General features: G+C 42.6%; 1 long non-coding RNA gene across 1 annotated transcript in view; it reads right to left on the reverse strand.

Annotated features, from left to right (window-relative positions):
* The window catches only part of LOC112635343, a 35419-nt gene extending 25465 nt beyond the window's left edge, over nucleotides 1-9954 (reverse strand). Inside the window, exon 1 of the long non-coding RNA XR_003121897.1 lies at nucleotides 9675-9954. This is a non-coding gene — a long non-coding RNA (uncharacterized LOC112635343). The remainder of the gene's footprint in view (nucleotides 1-9674) is intronic.
* Nucleotides 9955-19421: the final 9467 nt, after the last annotated feature.

The following is a 19421-nucleotide window of genomic DNA, read 5'->3' on the forward strand; positions in this document are numbered from 1 at the left end:
AATATATGGTTCTCAGCAGTGTTTTTGTGTGTGGAATGTGCTGCCTCCAGAACCTGGAGCGTCCCACCAGATATTATGTTTACTTCATTGTTGCAGGGGATGCAAGGTGCAGCAATTTGTCTTTTAATGTGGAGTTCCTGTAAACCCTGAATACTGGACACCTGAAAACATATTGAAATGGCAGGTCCCGGACTTTCTTATTTTTTTACATACGTGTCTTATTAAAGACTTCTGCAAACCAATCACCTGTTGCTTGCCCTGACCAATCAGCATGATGTCATCAACATAATGAAACAACATGTTAATTTTCAGGATGTCTAGATGGTCCATATTTCTTTAGAATACATCATGAGTAAGGATGGGAGCATTAGCATAATATTGGAGCAAAGATGTAAAGAAATGCATTCCATTTGTATATGAATTGTGTCTGATTTTCCTGGGATTAAAATGTAAATTGTTGGCCAAATAAGTAGACACATACCATGGACCTGAGGCTTTAATAATTTGTTCTAATAACAATAGCCCATCTGAGATAGTGACTGATCAGGGCTACTGCTTGACAGAAGTTGAGATAGTGTAAAGTCACAGACCAAGCTTCATCTGCTTTTTGGAGGGGCTAAACTGGTGAAATAAACAAAAATATGATTGTGGGCATGATCCCCGCACTCATTGATCTTTAACTGGGGAGTGAATCTCTGCTAGCCCTCTCCTCAGGATGTAATATTGTTTTGGTTTTGCGACTTTGACTGTGTGGGGGCAGTTAAAGTGACTCATATTTGGCCTTTCCCACTATTCCAGTTCTGACCTCACAGGACGGATATCCCATGTGCAATTCTAACTGTGGAACATGTCGACCCAAATTAGACACCTACGGACTGAGGAAGTAACTGCAAATTGGTACATGGGCCACAATTATTTTTGCTTTTTCAAATATAAAGCCCAGAAATTGCTGAGATATTTTTTGCAATTCTTCACCTTCTTCCTGAAGACTGAAAGTGATTCTTTCCTGATCTGAGTTGTTTGAGTCCAAGAACTGGTGTTTTTCATTCAGCATTTGGGATCAGGTGATAGAAAAATTTTCATAGGAGCCCATAGCCAAGAAATATTGGAGGATATATTCTTATTATTTATCCAGGGAAAAATAGTGAGCACAAAGTGAAATTCAATTACCCTCCATGCCTGGTGAAATCCAGTTCAACCTCTGCCTGCAGTTATTCGTATCACAAGTGCTTGTCTTTATTTGGAATATAAAGCAGGACACAGTTCCCAGTTTCTCAATTATTTCTCATTAAAGGTGGAAGAATCTTTGGAATTCCTTTCTTCTGAACAATTTGTTCTTAGAGGAAAGAGGAAATATCACACAACTCTGCCCAGGTTGCAGACCCCATTTAGGGATTCTCCTGAGGACAAAAGTGCGTCAACTTGAGTTCACTCCACCACTGTGAGTCGATTATTCTCAACCTGCTCAGGAGTGTTTAAATGCCCTCTACCCACCAGCATTATTTCCATCCAGGCCTGTGAACATTCTGTCTTTGGTTATGCACTCTATTATAGCTGCTGCCTATTAAGCACCAAACACATTACAGGACATTTGGATTTTAAATTTTCATTGAGCCAGGCCCCCCTCTTCATTTGTGAATTTAAGAGTCAAACATTCATTGAGTTCCTACCTTGTGCAGCTCAGCAATCTCTCCAATGTAAAGCCCTGAGCTTCCCTTCATTAAATAGCTGAACCCCTAATGATATGTTAGGCACTGCCCTAGGTGCTGAATATCCAGTGGAGAACTAAACCAAACCTGGACCATCCAGTCGTGGTGGTTACAGTCTACTAGAGAAGAAAGACATTAATCAAACAAGCACATACCTATTAAATTACATACTGAAATATGCACCACAGATAAAATGCACAAGGAGCTACAAGAGGACAAGCAGGGGTCCTGACCTCTCTAGGACTGCAGTGAGGATGAATGTATGAGTAACTTTTGAACAATAAACTCTATATAAGTATCAGCCAATTGCATTCTCACATAACTATTGATAGGCAGATCCTGAACTTGACACACGTTCTCTGACTTAATCCCCAGACTCCCATCCACCACCCTAAACTCTGTCTCACTCCTAACCTTTGAATGTGCCAGCTCTGTCTCCTGAGGTGGCTGTTCTATCAGGGCTAAAGCAGTGGCACTGAAACTTTTGGGGACAATCGTCTTTTTAATACAAGGGTGCAAACAGGAAAGAACTGATGGTCCTCTGCTGAGAGACAGAAATACAAACCTTTCCACTTAATTCTCAAATTTCCAGCAGTATTGTTGCAGTAATTTGGATTCATTCTGCAGCAGAGACATCTTACTTTTTTCCTTTCCAATGACTCTTTACATTTCTATGGTCATACTGTCTTTTATGACATAAAAAACATTTAAATTGTGGCATTTGTTCAACGTTGAGTTCTGGTTTTGTTTTGTTCTTTTCAAATTTATCTTTCTTGTAAGTCAAAGAACACAGAATTATTGAATTCATTTCTATTACCATGTTTGCTGTTTGAATGAAGTTATTTAATTGGTACCAAAAGAAATGTGGGTCTGTTGCTATCTACTCATGAAAGAGACTCACGAATGAACTTCCCCAATCTGTATCAGGCAGAAGCTACACCAGAAATGCAGCTCTGCTCTTTAAGAAGAATAATCTCACCAGACTCTCATTATTAGTGCTCAGCTCTGGGTCCTACCAATTAAACATTTCTAAACTTGTGGGATAAGAAGGATTGGCCCCAGTGTCCCCTGCCCTTTGAAAATACAGTGGTTCTGAGTGGGGCTGGGTGGGGGACTTGTATTAGTCCATTTTCACACTGCTATAAAGGAATACCCCAGACTTCATAATTTATAAAGGAAAGAGGTTTAATTGACTCACAGTTCCACATTGCTGGGGATGCCCTAGGAAACTTGCAATCATGGCAGAAGACAAAGGGGAAGCAGGCATCTTCTTCACAAGGCAGCAGGAAAAAGAGAGGGTGAAGGAGGAACTTCCAAACATTTATAGAACCATCAGGTCTCGTGAGAACTCACTCACTATCATGAGAAACAGATGGCGGAAACCACCCCCCATGATCCAATCACCTCCCACCAGGTCCCTCCTTTGACACATGGGGATTACAATTTGAGATGAGACTTCAGTAGGGACACAGAGCCAAACCATATCATTCTGCCCCTAGCCCCTCCCAAATCTCCTGTCCTTTTTACATTTCAAAACCAATCATGCCTTCCCAACAGTCCCTGAAAGTCTTAATTCATTTCACCATTAACTCAAAAGTCAAAGTCCAAAGTCTCACCTGAGACAAGGCATGAGCCTTTTGCCTATATGCCTGTAAAATCGAAAGCAAGTTACTTACTTCCAAGATACAATGGGGGTACAGGCATTGCATAAATGCTCGCCTTCCAAATAGGAGAAATTGGCCAAAACAAAGGGGCTACAGGCCCCATGAAATCAGAAATCCAGCAGGGCAGTCATTCAATCTTAAAGCTCCAAAATGATATCCTTTGACTCCATGTCTCACATCTGGAGCACACTGATGCAACGTGTGGCCCCCACAGCCTTGGGCAGCTCCTTTACAGGCTGGCATTGAATGCCTTTTCCAGGTGCACAGTGCAATCTGTCAGTGCATCTACCACTCTGGGGGCTGGAGGACAGTGGCTCTCTTCTCACAGCTCCATTAGGCAGTGCCCCAGTGAGGATTCTGTGCTGGGGCTCCAACCCCACATTTCCCTTTTGTACTACCCTAGCAGAGATTCTCCATGAGGGCTCCACCCCTGCAGCAGACTTCTGCAAGGACATCCAGGCATTTCCATACATCCTCTAGGCATTCCTTACATCCTCTAGGCCCACTAAAGCATTTTCCCATCCTATGCCTCCAGGCCTGTGATAGAAGGGGTTGCCTTGAAGATCTCTGACATGCCTTGGAGACATTTTCCTCCATGTCTTGGTGATTAACATTCAGCTCCTTGTTACTTTTGCAAATTTTTGCAGCTGGCTTGAATTTCTCCCCAGAAAATGGGGTTTTCTTTTCTACTGCATCATCAGGCTGCAAATTTTCCAAACTTTTATGCTCTGCTTCCCTTGTAAACATAAGTTCCTCATCTCCATCTGATACCACCTCAGCCTGGACTTCATTGTTCATATCACTAACAGCATTTTGGTCAAAACCATTTAACAAGTCTCCAGGAAGTTCCAAACTTTCCCACGTCCTCCTGTCTTTTTCTGAGCCCTCCAAACTGTTCCAACACCTGCTTGTTCCAAAGTGGCCTCCACGTTTTCAGGTTATCTTTATGGCAGCACCACACTCTTGATACCCGTTATATTACTTGTTTTCACACTGCTATAAAATACCCCAAACTGGGTAATTTATAAAGGAAAGAGGTTTACTTGACCCACAATCCCGCATTGCTGGGAAGGCCACGGGAAAGTTACAATCATGGGAGAAGGTAAAGTGGAAGCAAGCACCTTCTTCACAAGGTGGCAGGAGAGAGACAGAGAGAGATCAAAGGAGAAACTGCCAAACACTTACAAAACCATCAGATTTTGTAAGAAGTCACTCACTATCATGAGAACCACATGGAGAAACCACCCCCATGATCTGATCGTCTCCCACCTGGTCCTGCTCTTGACACATAGAGATTACAATTTGAGATGAGATTTGGGTGGAGAGACAGAGAAAAATCATAAAAATCCTCATTAGAGAGACTGCCCTCCAGGGTCTTTCTGACCTGGGGGCTCTGCTCCCCCATTTCCTCCTCTGCTGTCACCAGGTCTGTCATCTTCATTGTTGACATCTTGTGGTACAAAGACCAAAGAGGCCTTGATGTTTTTAGACTTCCAGGATGGAGGGATGAAAGAGTCAGACTCACTCAGCCATGTTCCTCTGCCTTTCCTGCTGTGTTCATTTAGTTTCTGGACCACAAGATACCCTGACAGCTCAAGTCAGTGCCTGAGAAAGTCATTTGATGGGGCTCAGTATTTTGACATGTTCAAGTTTGAATCTGTCTACGAGGAGAATGAAGGATCCCTGTCAGGGTCCTGCAGTAGCCAGAATTTCCTTATGTTTTCCTTGTACGTGTGCATGTGCATATGTGTACATGTGTATGTGTGTGTGTAAATATTAATTTTTGAGTGACTACTATTGCTAGTTATTGAGTGAAGCAGTTTGCATGGATTGTCTCAATCCTTCAAAACCCTTAGAGGTAAGAAGAATTACATCATCATTTATAGGTGGGGACCCAAAATTCAGAGAGGTTATCACACCCTGGATCCTATAACACCTATGAACATTGTCATGGTTCAGAACCCAGGTTTTCACGGACACCACTGTATGCGCTCCCCCTCCCTTTCTCTCTTTCTTTCTTTCTCATTATGGCCAGTCTCTCTCCCTGAAAAGCTGTATTTTAGACCCTATTTTTTTCTCCTAAGAGAGGTTAGTTCCCCTCCCCCAGTGCCATCCTAAATTCTAAGCCTATGGTTTTAACAGATGAGAAGGAAACAGGCAACTCAGCCCAGTGAGGCCTGGAATAGTACCAGGGACATGGCTGCCCAGGAGTCCTGGAGCATAGCCAGGGCTGAAGCTGAATACAAGCTAAGCACCACAGGTAGGGTGGGATCTGAGAAGCCCCTGAGCTGTGTGAACAGATTTTATTGTTCTCACATCCTGGGTCTCTCCCTTCTGCATCCCAGAGGAGAGATTTAATTTTCTCAGCAGCTACTGCTGCCTCCAGCATTAGTTCTGCAGTTGCACATCTGGTCCCTTCCAGTGCCTTTTGCAGAGCTGTGATGTGTCTTTCATTTGAGCACATGGGCCTAGGGCATCCAGCTATGGAGACACATGGAGGAGACAGGAGCCAAAAAGGAGTGGACACAAAGAAATTCTAGGGCAAGTCCAAAGCCCTAAATTGGAATCAGAAGCAGAATGACTAGTTAGCAATTTGGGAAGAAAAACAAACAAATAAAAGTTGGAGATTTTTCTCATTCCTTATATAAATATAATTTCTACTGGATTAAAAATTAAACGTAAAATGCAAAATGATAAAAGTACAAGAGGAGCACAGGGACAGATTTAGCCAAAGGTCAGGCTTGGTAGCTCACACCTGTACTTGGTAGCTCACTCCCAGCACTTTGGGAGGCTAAGGTAGGCAGATCACAAGGTCAAGAGAGAGAGACCTTCCTGGCCAACATGGTGAAACCCCATCCCTACTAAAAATTAGCTGGGCTTGGTGGCAGGTGCCTGTAGTCCCAGCTACTCTGGAGGCTGAGGCAGGAGAATCGCTTGAACCCAGGAGGCAGAGGTTGCGGTGAGCCAAGATCACACCATTGCACTCCAGTCAGGTGACAAAGAGAGACTCCCCCAAAAAAAAAAAAAAAACACACACAAAAGTCTCAAATCAAAACGGAGGAAAGATTGATAGGATTCACCACATAATCTCAGGTATCAAGTCATCATCCTTTGACAGAAATGAAAAGATATAGAATAAAGAAAGAAGAATAAAATGTTAACAGTAGAAATTAGGTGCTGGTAGGTATATGGGTCTTCACTAAAAACTTATTTCAATTTTTCTGCATATTTGAAAAGTTTCATAATAAGTAGTTAGATACAATTATATAGGGTGAGCAGCCATGCATAAAATTGGTTCAACATGTGACCACAGATATTTTTTTCTCATAGAGCACATGTGACATTTTATTCAATTATTAATTTACTATCATTATTAGTCTTCAGCCACACAATTTTTTTTCCACCAAAGTGGAGGTTATTAGCAGGTCATTTGCTTCACTCTCCTGGTCATTTAGGAAAAAGGGTAGAATTTGGTGGAACAGAAACTAAGCTTTTTTATCTATCTCCCCATCCTCAAAAACAAAGCAGGAGAAACTGAAACTCATTAATCCGAAATTAGAAGATTTGCTGTTTAGAAGTTATTCTATGAAAAAGATACTTGCTCAGGCATGTTTATGGCAGTACAATTCACGATTGCAAAAATGTGAAACCAACCCAAATGCCCATCAATCAACGAGTGGATAAAGAAACTGTTTTGTGTGTGTGTCTATAATATATAATATATATGTGATGGAATACAACTCAGCCACAGAAAAAGAATAAATTAATGGCATTTACATCTACCTGGATGAGATTGGAGACTATCATTCTAAGTGAAGTAACTCAAGAATGGAAAACCAAACATCATTTGTTCTCACTTATAAGTGGTAGCTAAGCTAGGAGTATGCAAAAGCGTAAGAATGACATGATGGACTTTGGGGACTCAGGGGGAAAGGGTGGGAAGGGGGTGAGGGATAAAAGATGACCAATTGGGTTCAGTGTATACCGCTTGGGTGATGGGTGCACCAAAATCTCACAAATCACCACTAAAGAGCTTACTCATGTACCAAATAACACCTGTTCCCCAAAAACCTATGAAAACAATTTTTAAAATGATAGAAGATTTTGAGTAGCAGGAGCCAACAGGGAGGCTTCGTTCTTCTCTGTAGTTTTAGTCCTCATCCTGATTTGTCAGGCCAGAAAGTGTCTCTGCCATGGCTGAACCCTCTGGTCCCTTCAGGAAGCAAGAAGGTGTCCAGAAAACACTACAGGCAGAAATCTCAGCCCCAGCCCTACCTGGCAATGATAGGAGGTAGGCCAATAACACCTATGATAGCTAAAAATCCAGGAGAGACACTCCCAATGCTGGGGAAAGCTCAAGTGGGATCCGGAGCCCAACAGAACTGCACAATCTCCTGGTTTCCCTTATTTATCTATTAAAAAGCAAAGGTTTTTGATAACTACGCCTCATACTTTTATCTTCAGTATGTAAATATCTGCATTTCCCACTAACAACTTCATATAAAATAGCAGAACATTGATAGATGTAGCAGCATATGAAATTCACTAGGGGTAAAGTCACCGCATCCTGGAAGAGGTTTTGGAGAGTATTTACACCATTGTGTTTCAGGAAGTTCTAGACTCTTGAGAACTGAGCAGTCTCCAGGAAGTTCCACACCCTGCTCCCCCTCCTCTCCCTCCAGCTCTTTTAAGCTGGAGAAGTGTGAAGAAAACCCCTCCCTCCCTTTGCTCCACTTTCAGGTGATTTTGTGAGGACCAAATACTTGGAGCCTTGGCAGCCACCTTCTGCCAATGAGGGAAGACCAAAAGGATCGCAGAGAAGCCTTTCCAGAGCTCTGACTGGAGTCAATGAACCCATCCTAGAAACACCATTTGCTTGTCGGGTGAGAAGTTTCCTGGTGATTAGGCTACATCCACTCAGGTATAGCACACAAACAGATGGAATTACTGATTAGTGAGGAGGCAGCGTGCAAACTAATAATTACTGCACAGGCTGTAAGTGCTCTGGTGGAAGTAAGTCTAAGGTGATGGGGAACATCTAATTCAAACTTAGGGGGTCAAGGAAGCCTTCCCAGAGGAGGTAAGCGCTGAGCTGTGAAACACAGGATGAGCAAGAGTCATCTCCACAAGGCAGGAGGCAGGGGCCTGAGACCACCTGCCCAGGGTTGAAAGAGAGACTGAACGTGCCAGTGTGGCTGCTGGGGAAGGAGCATCTAACATAAGATGAGGATGGAGAGGTGGGCAGCGGCCAGGCCAACTAAGAGAAATGGAGAGCCACGGAAGGATTTTTAACAGAAAATTAGATCTGTAATTCAGAATAATCACAGTGAGTACTATTGAATTGCTGACTGGATACAATAAGAGAATACTAATGGCTAATGTTTATACGACACTACGTGACAGGCTCTAGGCACTTTAGAGGCATTAGAACATTGGATTACTTAATCCATATATTTTTCTCTCAATATATATATTAACAGTAGTAGTTAATATATATGATTAATAACAATAGTAATTATGTGAGAGAGATATATATCATATATATTAGTAATTACATGAGAGATTATATATATTATATACATCTCTCACAACTATTGTTAGCAATCATATATGTTAACTATTACTATTATTACATAGTATATATATCTCACATGATTATGCTTGTTGTATATTTACAAGTATATATGGTTGGGGGCACATTGGGGATGTCTCATCTCCATATCTCATATTCATCTTGTTGTATGTGTGTATAGATAGATAGAAGATATATAGATAAATATCTCACGTGATTATATATATATATATACACACTCACAGGTGTCCCACAGCCCATAGCAAATATAGGGAGAGGTATATATAATATGTATCTCTCTCACATGATTACTATTGTTATCCCCACTTACAGATAAGGAAACCGAGTAAAGTGGACAAACAAGGATCTGTAGTCCCACTGCCTGCCTGAGCCTGAATGCCGCATGGCACTTGGAGGAACAGCTGTGGCTGGAGGCTAATTTCCTGTTTGCACTTTGAAGGCTGCTCTCCCTGGTCAGAGACTCCGATGGGACACAAGTGTGGAGCCTGTGAGTCCTGAGGCAGACTTTTACTTGGCAAAGGTTCAGGAAAAGCAAGTGGCTGATTAGAAGATACACGATTTCTACTGAGGGCCAGGCAAAAGGCAAGTATCTCATGTATGAACTGAGTTTGCTCCTTTGATCCTGAGAATAGCTCTGTCGAGTTGGGGAGGTGCTCTGGACATTTTACAGATGACAAAACTGAGACCCAGAGAAGTTAAGTGACTCACCCAGGGTCCCAGTGTTACTAGAAGGTGTGCAGTGGTCTTCCAGGGAAGACCGTCTTGTATCAGAAGGGAGAGATGATCAGTTCGGAAGGCCCTAGAAAAGACGAGGTCATTTGAAAGTGATAGCAGTTCCTCTGGGGGCGATCCTGGAGCACAAAGTGCCACATGTCAAGGCACCGACATAGAAAGGGTCTCCCTATCTCAGAGCCCACCTGGTCTCTTCCTTCTCAGGGTGGCTCCTCTCTCTCTCTCTCTGCCTCTACCCCTTGTCCTAGCCTAGTATGGGTGCAGGTCCCAGGTTCTGTGACGTCACAGTTCAGGGCCCACAGCCCAATCTTGGTTCGTGCCATTGAGAGTATCTGATTGGCCACTGGTTAGCCAATGGTAGGACAAACTTTGGAGCAGGCTATCAATGTTGGAACAATCAGTACTGAAGGAGTTGAAGAGCATGGGCAAACCATGGCTTCTCCTTCTGGAAACGGAGCTCGTCTCCAAAGAAGACCAGTTCATTTTCTACTACGGACAATGTGGATGCTAGTTCTCTCCTGCTCACAGGTTCAGCACATGTTACAGAAGAGCATTTTTCTTTGGAGATTATTCGCAGGTGTCCCACAGCCCATAGCAAATACAGGGCATCTTAAGTTCAAATAAATATAAATATATGCAAATATGTGAGTATATTGACATAAATACTGCATTTATATTCATATACTATATTAAATGTATTGAATAGATTTTCATATATTTACATTATGCATACATATTTCAAGCTCTATTGTATATATGAATTTATTATCTATTAAATGTATCCTATATAAATATGAATATATGAATTCAATATATTTCAATTAGTTGCCCATATCTAAAGAGATTTCACATAATAATTCATGTTTTAAGGTATTTTTAAAAATGAAAATAAATGTGCCATAGCAGTAGGTAACATCCATGTAGCATTTCCAATGTGTTACCCCTGTTTTAAAAGATTTCTCTCATTAATGTATTTAATCCTGGACTCGACACTCATCATGAGGCCGACACTGTTAGTTTTCCTATTTTACAAATCAGAAAACAGACCCTGATAAGTTTAGCTGACTGGGCCAAGACCCCACAGCTAGTTAGTGGCCCTGCTGGGATTAGCAGCTGCAGTGTGGCTCTGGAGCCCTGCCTGTCAGCACCTAGGGGCGGTGACCTTTGGGACAGGCGGCTCTGGCTGCCATGGGCAGTAGGTGGCTGAGGCTGAGTGTCCCTGAGAAGCTGAGTTTTGGCTGGTAACTTTGCTCCAGCGCCAACAAGCCAAGCCACGCTTCCACGCTGCCCGCCTAACTCCTGTGGGCTTTCGCATTTGTTATTCTGATAGGTTATAGGGCTTGAAAATTTCCTGTAGGAGCTGCACTTGGAGTTTTAAAATACATTTCATTTCTAAATTTGAATGTAAATGAACTCATCAACAAAAGGAAAACTAGAACTAAAGTTTGGATAGAGAAAGCCCCGGTTGTGGCTATAAATTCTATATGTTGTCAATGGTATAGTTCAGGTTTCTTCAAGTAGATTGAGCCCTGAGAATCTGGCTGTTGTATTTCCCCCTGGTGAATCAGTCAGACAAACGGGGGCACCTCAATTCAGAAAAAAACTGCCCAGCTGTGACATTTGTCACTGCAGAGGCCCGGCTCATCGGTCAGTCCCTTGTCCCTGGGCTGACAGCTCTGTGTTCCCCTGTGACCCCGCCGCTGTCTGACCACCTCCTCTCCTGACTGATGCTGAAACCTCCTTGCAAGTGTGGAAACAGCTTGTAGCCTGCAGGAGGCTGAGGAGAAGGGAGGAACTAGCAGCCCCAGTCAAGTCTAGCACAGCCACCTCCTGGTGGCCGTCCTCAGCCCCCACTCCAGGAACCAACGTGGGCAGCTGGGCAAAGACAAGTGACCAGAGCTTGGCCTGCAGTGATGGCTGTTTCCCCTAGAAAGGTCAGAAGCGTGGAGAAGCCGCTCAGCCTTCCTGAAGTGGGCATGACTCCCTGTGTCGTATCCACTGACAATGCCCATATTTCACCAGCAAGGCCTGGACGGTTTGCCATTGATGACTGTCAGGTAGAATCTGCCATCGCCTCCTCTTGTCTTCTGGCATTGAGTGGCCAGTCTCTTCCTTTTATCAGTCATATCAGTTGTCCCCTGATGGATGCACAGGGAGACGGAAGGTTTTGGGTTTCGTGCTGCGGCGATGAGGACCTGGCTCACACAGTTATGGAGATGAGATATCCCACAATGTGCCTCCGACCATCTGGAGACCCAGGCAAGCTGGTGGTGTAATTCAGTCTGAGCTCAAAGGCCTGAGAACCGGTGGGGACTGATGGTACAAATCCCAGTCTCATGGCAGGATGAGATGAGATGAGGTGTCTGAGGTCAAGCAATGAGGCAGAAAAAAATAAATAAACAAGGGGGAAAAATTATCGTCTCTCCACCTTTTGTTCTATTCGGGCCCTCAGTGGATTGGTTGGTGCCCGCACGCTTTGGGGAAGGGGAAATATTGCACTTCACTGAGTCCACCAATTCATATACTAATCTCGTCGGCAAATATCCTGACAGATACACTCAGAAATGATGTTCGATAGGAGCACCTCAGGGCCCAGTCGGACTGGCATATACATTAACTATCACACTCTAATCAACCCTTTTCACCTGAGGAAAGTTTTCAGGTTTTTGAGTCAGAAGGGACAATTGTGTCCTTGAAGACAGCAGGTAATTTCCTTACACAGTTTGTCTCCCGTAATGACGTTTCCTGTCCAACTCGTGATTTTATTTTTCAAATAATGTACTCAATACGGGAAAAAAAATACTGTGGGAAATGACAGTCAACCACAAACAGCAATTATAAATCTTTTGTGCATTTTTTCTTACTTGAAAATATTAAAACCATCAGAGAATACAGAAAGCACCACACATCAACCCAGTGTCTGCGGTCATTGAGACAAGTGGTGTATTTAGATGCAACAGTGAAGCATCCGACACCTTCCATTGGGCCCCGATGAGCACCAGCCACTCACCAGCCCAGGGGCAGGAGTCCCCGGGCATAAAACCTGTCCCTGCAGTGATTAATAACCATGACTGCAGACAGTTATTAGGAAACCTTAGTCATTTGCTGCATGATGGAGACGCCAAGTCTAAGGAAAGACATTTCTAAACTGCCTTTGAATGTTTTGCTAAACTCCGTTGAATTGAGGAAAAATCTGACATGCATAATCAGTTCTTACAGACCCGAGAACAAGAAGAATTCAGTGACAAATGTATTGAGTGTGCCTGAGGAAACATCTATTTCATATCCATGAGAAACCATTCATTATTATACTGCATAGCTTAGGCTAGACAGGAGAGAGATGGATGTTGGCTATTCTTGTAGTGGGAGAAGGTCACATGCTAGGCAAGTTATGCCCACCAAAGTCACCCATCCCCTGGATACAGAGTTCTGATATCCATCCCTAGACAGAAGGGCTTTGCCACATCAGTTTTTTCCAATTCAGATCTCTGATGAAAGAATCATGGTGGGAGACGATACTTGTGCTCCTTTCAATCAGGCAACAAGTCATGACAAGTGTGCAGAACGAAAAACCCTGGACTGGCAGATGTCAAAGAGCATGCTAAGAGATAAAATTACAGTCATGTCTCACCTCCTTGCTAACTCCAGTCGAACACCTTTAAAATATTCTGAGTTTAGGACATGTGGGACATTGGACTTTCAAGTCACAGATTGTCCATGTGATTCCTTTCAGGATCCGCTAGTAGTGGGTGGAGAGTTTCACAGGTTGTGGCTTTGCTAATAACTCTCTGATCACATTTCCCCTTACCTGGTTTGCCACTTTGGAGGGATCTTCAATGAGGCTTGCGTGGTTCTAGTTTCACATGCAGACAGAGCATGTGGTCAACTCAAATGTGTATTTCTTTTGTTAGATAATTCACCCAGTAACCAGAGATGATCAAGAAGGTTAAAACTGGAAGATAATAAATTGGTGATAATGACACTCTTCAGGTCAGGTGAACCAGTGTACAGATGACCCAGGCTGGCTCAGTTTACCTGTAGTGATATAGTGATGGCCAAGGACAGGCAAGTGTGTGACAGTAAAGCCATCTCTATTGTTCATGAATTGCATCAAAGCACAGATCACCATGTCCTATTAATAAGGGTCACTTTAGTACTTTACTACTCAAATGTAAGTACAATAACCCTGATAATTCTCTCCGTGATTTTACCCACAGTTCTTCCACACCTGGATCCCACCTTGCCTGAACCTTACAAAATCTACTGCTGGACTTTCCAATGGCATGAGTTGGTAAATCATCTCATTTTTGCATAAGCAAGTGTGACTTGAGTTTCCATCACTTGCAGCTGAGAGAATACTTGTTCTTGAATTTTATCCACAGTGGGGTACTGGATGTTTTCTGTTTGCCCCACGAACTCACTCTCTGCCTTCCCTGTCTTGCTGTCTACCCTTACTGGTTCTTTCTTCCTTTCTGCCTTGGTTTCCAGTTGGCTCTGGCCAATGATAGAAGACGATAAAAGAGCGAGGGAGAATAAAGTCATGTGTTTATTTCATCAGCGTTCTCCAGGCAGAGTTGCCAGCTGACTGGGTGTGTTTTGTCACAGATCTCATAGCTTCTCTCAAGGCAACCTGCTCCATCTGACTCTCCTCCTCTGAATTATAACCAGTTTTCACTGATCACTTATTATGCTCAAGAGCAGTGATAGCTGTCATGTATACATTAGTTCCCTAAATCCACCTCTGCAGGAAATGTTAGAATTGTTGCTTTTTTATAAATAAGGAACTTGAGCGGGACAGAGAACTCCAGTCACTTGTCAAAAGTCCTGTGGACCTCTGTGATCTCCTTACAGGCTAAAATCTGACTCCAACAACACCGGACTCCTGCTTCTAGCTTCATATTTCCCCAGTCCCCCTCACCCTTCACCTTCCCTACTCAAGTTACCCAGTAGCTCCCAATCACTCACTGGATGCGAGTTCTCAGTTTTCTGGACTGACTTGATCACAGCTGGTATTGGTTAGTCTCCTGCTCACCTGCCCAGCCAGCCTCATCTCCTGTCTCTTGCCTCATTCCAGTCCTGAATTTTATGCTCTGGGGATGAAGAATCATTCCTCCTTTTCCAGTACCCATTAGAGTTTCCAACTCTGAGCGTTTTTGTATTCTAGATCTTCTTCTTGCAATAGTCTATATATGTTGTTATAGAGACCTGAACAAGGATAATGGCACTAAACTAAACATGAAGAAAAGGAAGTGATAGACATAACTGATGGAGTAGAGTATAGATGCTGATGGAGTATAGAGCCTACTCAACTGCAGAGGCAGGAAGGAAGAAAAACACGTGCCTCTACAGTGATAGGATGATGCAGTAACCAATACCAGCATGGAAACTTGGAAGAAAAGACGAGATAATCGCTGCCGTTTCCTGAAGTGACTCAGTTTTTCCTTTGGAGATGGCACGCTGAATATCCATCTTCTCTCCATGATTGTCCAACCTCTCTGCAGTTAGGTGGGGCTTTGTGACTCCTTTTGCTAGTGGGTTGAGCAGAAGTGAGATCTCTGCTGGGCTCAAGCATGGAAAGGCCGACTCTTGAACTTCCAGCTTCTCTTCCCAGTGGCAGAAAAGCAGAAGCCACAGTCAAGAGGGAGGAGCCGCAAAACGGAACAAGCCTCAGTTGTCGATGCTGAGCTCGCATCTTACTTTGCAAAACAGAACTCAACCTGTGATGAGATAGACCAGTGATAGTCTGGAGTGTTGGCAATTCCGGCCTGACCTTCCACTCCTGAACAGCACCTCTCCTCTAGTAGCAGCAATTATGTGCTAAATTGTGTCCCTCTCCCTCACTGAATTGCATATATTGAAATCCCAGCCGGCAGTGCCTAGAAGGTAATCCTATCAGAAGATACAGTCTTTAAAGAAATAATTAAATTAAAATGAAGTCTTCAGGGTGGGTCATAATCCAATACGACTAGTGTCCTCCTAAGAAGAGGAAATTTGGACAGAGGTAACTGTGTACACAGAGAAAAGACCATGGGAAGATGCAGAGAGAAGACAGCCATCTGGGAACCAATGGGAGAGGCCGCCAAAGAAACTAACCCTGTCCGTATCCTGATCTTGGATTTTCATATTATGAAAGCTTCCATGTTATGAGAAAATAAATTTCTATTTTTTTAGACACCCAGTCTGTGTTCTTTTGTTATGGCAGCACTAACAAACTGATACAGCACCATTTTTTCCCTTTCCTTTTGGAGAAACACCACACCATATTCAGCCTATGCTGTCAGGTGGGGCTGACTCCCACCCTGGCTATGGGGTGAGCTAATGATCCAGGATGGCCAACCAGAGCCTCCCACCCTACTGTCAACAATGAGTGCTTCAGGAATGAGCCAGCAATGGCATCCAAGTTAATAAGAACTGGTGAGCACTGCATGGAGACTTCATGTTTTAAGTGTTGGAATTAAGAAATGGTATCTCCCGCTGAGATGGCCAAACTTGCAGAATATGTGACTAGAGCTTTAACATCACCAGGAGAAAACCTTCTTGGGATGGAGGCAAATTATAAACAACGGAAGAGTGAGGATACAGAGAGGAAAACAATTGCTGACCGAAGTGTTTCAGCTCCTGGATCCCATCCGGACTGAACCCTCAGATCAACTCCTGGACATGAGGCAGCAAATTAGCTCATTTTGCTTAAGCAAGTGTTCTATCACTTGCAGCTGAATGGATCCTGCCTGATTAATACAATAGAATTTCATGTAATGATAAGAACCAAATCTAAAATTCTTAGCAGACACTAAGCATTTTACACAGATTATTATATTTAATCCTCATAATTATTTAAAGTATGGGGCTACTCTTATCTTGATTTTATAGATAAGGAACATGAAGCTAGAGGAGATAAGTTCTCATTGGCTGAGCTGGAATTTGCATGCATTTGCCTCTAATTGCACAGACTCTTCTGAACCCCATCAGACTTTCACCCTTCCTTTTTTGAAGTTTTACAGACCCCACAGGTTAATATCAATATCCTTATTTTGTAGATTAGCAAACTTAGTCATTTGAAAGTTAAATATCTTGGTAACAGTCAAGGTCTAACACAGATCTGGCAGAATTAAAATTCCATTCATTTTGGGTCCACAGGAGACTGTTCCTTTAAAATTCTAATTTTCCTGGGAAATGCTGAACTTGAGCTCTTAGAAGCTAAATCTTTTGTTGCTCATTCTCACTGCAACAGCAACCAGGGCACTGTTCACATATGAGCACACACAGGACACGGGAGGAGTGACAGCAATGACACTGGCTGCTGACCGAATTTACTGAGTGCTTTCTGCATGACACCCACTGTTCCAATCATTCTCTGCACACAGGCTAATTTAATCTTCACATCTCCCCTGTGATGTATGTCATGTTAAGTATCCCATTTTATGGATGAGAAAAACTGAGGGTAGGTAACTTGCCCAAGGTCAGACCCCTGGTAGAGTGTATGGAGGGGGTCACGGGGTGGGGAGAGGGTTGCTAACCTCCACTGACCCTGAACCCTTGGTTGTGAAAGGAGCATCTCTCCTCCCCACAGCCCTCTCTCTAGTGCTGGACACTGGTAAGTCTAGTCTCCTGCCTGCAAGATTCCCAGGCTTTATAATTGCCACAGAATCTTCAAAGCCTGGTCTATCTATTTCCCTTTATGGGCAAGATTATCTCGAGGGAAAAGTGGGAGAGGGGCTCTATGATCCCAGAGTGTCCCCTGAATGGATGGATGACCTCTGTCATTACACACCAAACCCTGGGGTATAGCATAAGCCCGAGGTGGGATGCTGTTTTCCAGGCAGAGAGAACCGTCATTTCAGTAAATATCCTCTAATCTCACTGGGGCCTCCTCCTGGAAAATGAATCTGGCCTCTCAGTTCCATTCCAGGTAGCAGCTGGTAGGACCACTTATGTGGAAGGCTGGCTGGGGGCATCACTATGACATGTGGCCCAAGAGAAGGCAAGGAACGAGGTAGGATGGATGCCTGATGCCAGATGCTGCAGCTTTTCCTTATCGGAGCAACAGCCCCAGGACGTACCACATTTACAAGTGGTGATGCAGTTTGTTCCTTTTTTTCCCTTATCCTTACATGTTCCTGGGGTTATGGCAGCCATATAGGCTTGGGATTTGAGTGAAACTCATTTTCAGGACAAAGTTGGTGACCTGAGAATCACTAACCCATCGGCTCATTGCTCAATTTTCACTTAGTTTGTGGTGCCCTTTTTTGTTAATTCAAATGACTCCTTATTATAAAATTATTATTATTTTTTTGAGATTAAGTTTCACGCTTGTTGCCCAGGCTGGGGTGCAATGGAACAATCTCAGCTCATGGCAACCTCTGCCTCCCGGGTTCAAGCAATTCTCCTGCCTCAGCTTCCTGAGTATCTGGGTTTACAGGCATGCGCCACCATGCCAGGCTAACTTCTTGTATTTTTAGTAGAGACAGGGTTTCTCCATGTTGGTCAGGCTGGTCTCAAACTCCCGACCTCAGGTGATCCAACTGCCTTGGCCTCTCAAAGTGCTGGGATTATAGGCGTGAGCCACCATGCCTGGTCATAAAATTATATATATATGTGTATATATATTATATAATACAGATATATTATATAATGCATATATAATACATAATATATAATACATATATTATATATTATATTATACAAATATTATATAATATATAATATATAATACATATATTATATCTGTATTATAATATATTATATAATAATTATATAATAATATAATTATATAATACGTATTATATATTATAATATATAATTATAATAATATAATTATATAATACATATATAATATATATAATACGTATTATATAATATATTGCATATTATATGTATTATATAATATATATTGCATATTGTATATATTCTATATAATATATATGTATTATATAATATATATTATATATAATATATATAAAAATTGTGAAAAACAATCTTTAAAAAATCACCTGAAAATATAGGGCTTATAGACAGCTGATTTATCTTTTGTTAATCATATCTTATCCTCCTTTTTCACACATACATACAGTCTAAGTATCAGATTTGCACATTTGGTTTCGGCAAGAAGAATTCATTTAATTCCCCCATTCTCTGCTCACAAGACCTATTCTCAGGACCCATTTGGTTGTTTCTAACCCTGAAGCAGCTGAGGCTGTAAGACAAGGGCTCTGTGCCACTGTGCCATTGGTGTGAAGTTACAGAAGTTCTCCTTTTACAGCTTTGGAAGTTGGCTGACTCATGGCAGGGCCAGGAGCACTTGCTGTGTGCAGGGCTCTCATGTGCTTTGCTGTTTTCTGGTTAGTTACCATTAATATTTAATTGGGTTTCCTTTGTTTATGTTTAGTGAAAAAGGTGGCCTTACAGCTTGAATTATGTGAATATCATGTATCATGTTATGTTTTTATTGTGAGTTGGCTTAAATAATTACTCTAAAGTGCTTGATAGAGTTTAGCTGTGTCCCCACCCAAATTTCATCTTGAATTGTAGCTCCCATAATCCCCATGTGTTGAGGGAGGGACCCGGTGGGAGGTAATCAAATCATGGGGGTGGGTTTTTCCTGTGCTGTTCTCATGATAATGACTAAGTCTCACGAGATCTGATGGTTTTATAAAGGACAGTTCCCCTGCACACACTTCCCTGCCTGCCACCATGTAAGATATGTCTTTGCTCCTCCTTCATCTT

Source organism: Theropithecus gelada, chromosome 11 (assembly GCF_003255815.1).
Source record: "Theropithecus gelada isolate Dixy chromosome 11, Tgel_1.0, whole genome shotgun sequence".
NCBI lineage: Eukaryota > Metazoa > Chordata > Mammalia > Primates > Cercopithecidae > Theropithecus > Theropithecus gelada.